The sequence below is a fragment of the Bidens hawaiensis genome, unplaced genomic scaffold (genome assembly GCF_021521415.1).
Source record: "Bidens hawaiensis isolate Kalapana, Puna unplaced genomic scaffold, B.hawaiensis_p1.1 tig00066269_1, whole genome shotgun sequence".
NCBI lineage: Eukaryota > Viridiplantae > Streptophyta > Magnoliopsida > Asterales > Asteraceae > Bidens > Bidens hawaiensis.
Window position 1 is genome coordinate 10,097 of NW_027501795.1, and position 4,845 is coordinate 14,941.

Sequence of the window (4,845 nt, forward strand, 5' to 3'; positions counted from 1 at the left end):
CGTCTTCTTCGTTTCATCATCACCATATTCGTACAATTTCTGCACAACCATCCCCTCATTTTAACCAACAATAATAACCAAAACCAAATGTGCCATAATGAAAGGTCAAGCATAAGTTGGATTGACCCGAAAGACTACTCTTAATAAAAAAATTTTAGTGTATTAAACAGGTTAAAAACCTATATGAAATCAATCAAAATTTTAATTTTTAATCGTTTCCTTAAAACCTATTTAAAAAAAAAATCTTTTATAGATAAAACACAACCAAAATCGACTCACTCATACCTTCATTAAGCCCATAAGCTCTGCCATGGGGTCACCTTCGATGTCAAGATTCGGCTTAGTCTGGTAATTATATAAATAAAAACGCTCGCATTAAAAAACCATTACTTGTGAAAAAAGAAAAGTAATTACTGATTGGAAATTGCCGTGTTACCTTATCCTCCTTGAAATAAAGATGAAGTAACCCTTTGAAGCCTTAACCAATGTGATGATAACCTTCGTGGGTTTAACCAACACTTTACATTTCTCAGGCAATATCTCCTTCTTTAGTTTTGGTACCGCACAACGATAATTTTTACCTGAGAATGGAATGGAATTGTACAGAGAATGAAATTGTAGAGAAATGGAATTGCAGAGAAAGGGAATTGGTCTGGAGAATGAGAATTGACTGTTCTGTTTGGTAGTACAGAGATTTCAGTAGAGAAATATAGCTGAGAATCATTTCTCTTGTTTGGTACATAGAAAATAAACAGAGAATTATATCAACTTAATCATTAGCACAAGTATTTTTTTCATAACAAATATTTATTAAAAAATAAAAAACATATAAAAAGATGTATAAATTCCAACCAAAATATGCATTGATCAAACCAATTCACATACAAAACATAGTTTTTAAGCAAAAAACATCAACCATAGTTAAAACCAATTCACATACAAAACATACTTCAACCATACACAACTATCCCATTGAACCATCGGTATACAACTCGACCATCTCAATGGTTAAAAATAGTTAAAAATCTTTTCGGAGTTGAATACAAAAAAGGAACTGGAAACGAGGAACATACACCCGATAAATGCAAGGAAACAGAAAATGTTGACCGAGGTACGCATTGTATCTGAGACAGCATAACACCGTTTATGTCATAACGACTCAAAACTGGTTCTGCACCCACAGCTAAAATCTGGAAATGATCGAAACAACATAAGCAAAATAAACAAAGGGAAGATAACTTTCACATAGAGTATATGGCCCACAAACTAAAATAAATAAAAGTAGTTACTTGATTATTATCAAAGCATATATCTTGGATGCAAGCACGTGTCGTGATCCCTGAAATTCTTTCAGAAGCTGAAAGATTCCACACTGATAAATTTCGCCCAGACCCACATGCCTACAAATATATGTTCAGTATTACTTAAAAACTAAAACAGAAACACATGTGAAGGCATGTGGTCACAAAAAACTAGAATATATATAAAGATTGTTGCCTTACCAGCCACTTTTTATTAGCATCAAGAGCAATGCAACTGACATATGAAAAGAACTCTTTAGATTTCTTATCTTTTCCTGGCTCAATAACATTAGTACACTTTCCACTTCTGCAATCTGCAATAAACTAACCAAATTAAGAGTTGGCCGGTCGATAACTAATACCTATAATTCGATTGCAGAAACTATAAAAAATAGCAATCTAATTATTTAACCAAAGTGTTTTGGGATACGTACCCCAAATTCTGGCTGTTCCATCCTCTGAGCCAGTTACAATCTACAAACAGAGCAGCGGAAAACAAGATTAACTAACAGAATACATTAACTGAAAACAAAATTAAGTGAGAAGAGAAAAAAAACGTATCAGCATATACCTGATTACAAGAATTTCGGGCAACAACAGAATGTAGATAACCAGAATGCCCTTTGAAAGTCAGTTTGATTTTAGATTTCTCCTGAAAACGTATTGCACAACATAGAACTCCATTTATCCAAAAAGGGAAAAAGAAAACTAATCTCTGTATTTGATTATTTAATCACATTCAGGAAATACATACCACATCCCAACAATAGGCACATGAATCACCAGCAGCTGCATATATGGAACCTCCCTATGGTACATGAAAAATCAACTCAAATCTTACATACATGTTTATCTAGTTATAAATGCCAACAAATGTTTTTTTTAAGGAAAAGCTTACAGACCTGAGTATCAACAGCAATAGCATTAGTTTCAGGGATAGGAGAAAGTGCACCCTAAGGACCTCTGAGGAGAAGAAAAAAAACATTACTTAGAACTAAACTAACACACTCATAATTTATCATCGTTTTAAGTTTATGTGACTAACTTATGTTGAGGATTTGCTAAGTCAAGTTGCGGCTTCAAAAGGCCACCTGCAAGAATAATGTGTAGAGTGAATAAAAAGTGTATCAAGATTTTGTCAAAGAACGAATATATCACATTTATTGGACTGTAACTCAAAACTTAATAAAATGATAATGAATAGAATTTCGCGTGACAAACCATTCTGCTTTGCTTCAAACATATCCATCCACTTCCATCCTCGAATCCGACCATCATCACCACAACTAAATAAAAACATAAGTTAACAGATATAAGACGATGTTAATCCAATATAAATTGTTTACAGAACGAGCATGAGAAAGACATTATCTTAATAACAACTAGTTCTAAGTAATTCTACAGCGTTCATCAATTTATCTTTTCCGACCAAGGGAACATATCATCAATCCGGGAATATGGTCCACTTTAGGAAATAATAGTTTGTATTGTTCTCAAAGTAAAATAGTTATACTTTTTCTTACAAACTAGACTCGATTGTTGAATGGATACTATGAAAACTAAACAAGTCTAAACAAACAAGCAAACAAAAAGGAATTGCCGACACATAATAAGTATATAACTGTAAGGCCCCGAACCCGGTGACCCTACTTTAGCGTCGGATTTACTCATAAACACAGTTCTTCAAATCAGAGTTTATTAAAACTTTTCGCGGAATATAAAACATCAATCATTTGTTACAAAACATTAAATCTTTTCTTTGATACCATAACACAAAACTTTATATTTAAAACATCTTTACTTCTTTCTTCAGATGCCAGCCGTTCAATCCATGCCGTGTGTCATCCTCATGCTAACTCTATAATCAGCTCACCTGCGTGCATACTAAAAGTCAGCTACGCTGAGTGAGTTCTAGTAAATCGAACGCCATACAATACATACACATACACACATATCTGTAGATACATATCCATACTTCACTAGTTACCCTTCTGTTCTACATACATACTTGCTACCATACATACATACATATCTACAATCACTAACCTCAGTCTACCGAGAGTACGTTCATAGTTCACCGTCTATACCTGTACTCAAGGTCGTGAACACGTACAAGGTTCGCAGTCCTTACCTATGTTCACCATTTATGGTACGTACAAGGATCGCAGTCCTTCCCTATACCATAGTACATCCATAACACGTACAAGGTTCGCAGTCATTCCCTATGTTGCAACCTAATTCATAGCACGTACGAGGTTCGCAGTCCTCCCCTATGCTACAAAATCAGCACGTATAAGGTTCACAGTCCTTTCCTATGCTGAAATACATTCACAACACGTACAAGGTTCGCAGTCCTTCCCTATGTTGCAACCTAATTCATAGCACGTACGAGGTTCGCAGTCCTCCCCTATGCTACAAAATCAGCACGTATAAGGTTCACAGTCCTTTCCTATGCTGAAATACATTCACAACACGTACAAGGTTCGCAGTCCTTCCCTATGTTGCAACCTAATTCATAGCACGTACGAGGTTCGCAGTCCTCCCCTATGCTACAAAATCAGCACGTATAAGGTTCACAGTCCTTTCCTATGCTGACGCCTATTTACATTACGTATAAGGTTCGCAGTCCTTATCTACGTTTACATATATCATCTACTTCACGTATAAGGCTCGCAGTCCTTAACTACGCCATTACCAGGCGAGTCTATGTCCGACAGAAGCTAGAGGGATTTGCCATCCTAACTTACTATGTCGAACGTAGAACTCACATGCCATTCGTGTACCTATATACACATACTTACATTATAACATAAGAACACTGTAGGCATTCTTTACCTCATTCATTTAACAACCATACCCCTTGTCGTTACGTGCAATATCCGAAGATCGTTCACGCCCCGACAAGTATTCATTTGAAATATTCATACATCTTCGATATATAACATTCGTACCTTTATTTTTAACCTGACAGTACGCGCAATATCCGAAGATCGTTCGCGTACCGACAAACAATCATTCATATCTATCACACATATCACATATGACATACACTTATCACTTAGGATAAATGTATTAATAACACATCGAGTATGCACACAGCCCCGAAAAACATAACAAGGAATGGGGCTAGAAACTCACCTGAACACGGTTACGTTCACCGTTGATCGTAATCCCTTTATTCAGTTGTGCACGGCTGACTGTATAACAAGTATACGTATCAATTAACTATCACTTCTCATAATGTATTTCTATCTTTGCATGACCCACAACGAACGGGGGTCCGGGGGCAGCGCCCCTGGCAGCGGGGTCTAGGGGCGGCAGCCCCTAGAAGGGTCCAAGGGGCAGAGCCCCTGGCTTGGGTCGAGCTGCCAGGTCAGCTTGGAAAAATTTTATTTCCATTAACTGTCTTAACACATTTTTCATTATATTTTCAATTTATTTTCTAATCGAACTTGGCTTTAGGCGAAGTTAAACCTCAGGCGAACTTGTCATCAGGCGAAGTTAAACCTCAGGCGAACTTAGCTTTAGGCGAAGTTAAACCTCA

General features: G+C 36.5%; 1 pseudogene across 1 annotated transcript; it reads right to left on the reverse strand.

Annotated features, from left to right (window-relative positions):
* Window positions 1–285: 285 nt before the first annotated feature.
* Window positions 286–2,592, reverse strand: LOC143604707 (THO complex subunit 6-like; annotated as a pseudogene). The gene is made up of 10 exons (XR_013148346.1): window positions 2,523–2,592; window positions 2,347–2,392; window positions 2,204–2,264; window positions 2,056–2,109; window positions 1,873–1,953; window positions 1,736–1,775; window positions 1,503–1,615; window positions 1,290–1,400; window positions 1,074–1,190; window positions 286–345 (listed from the first exon to the last, which is right to left on the reverse strand). The product of XR_013148346.1 is annotated as a THO complex subunit 6-like (transcript).
* Window positions 2,593–4,845: the final 2,253 nt, after the last annotated feature.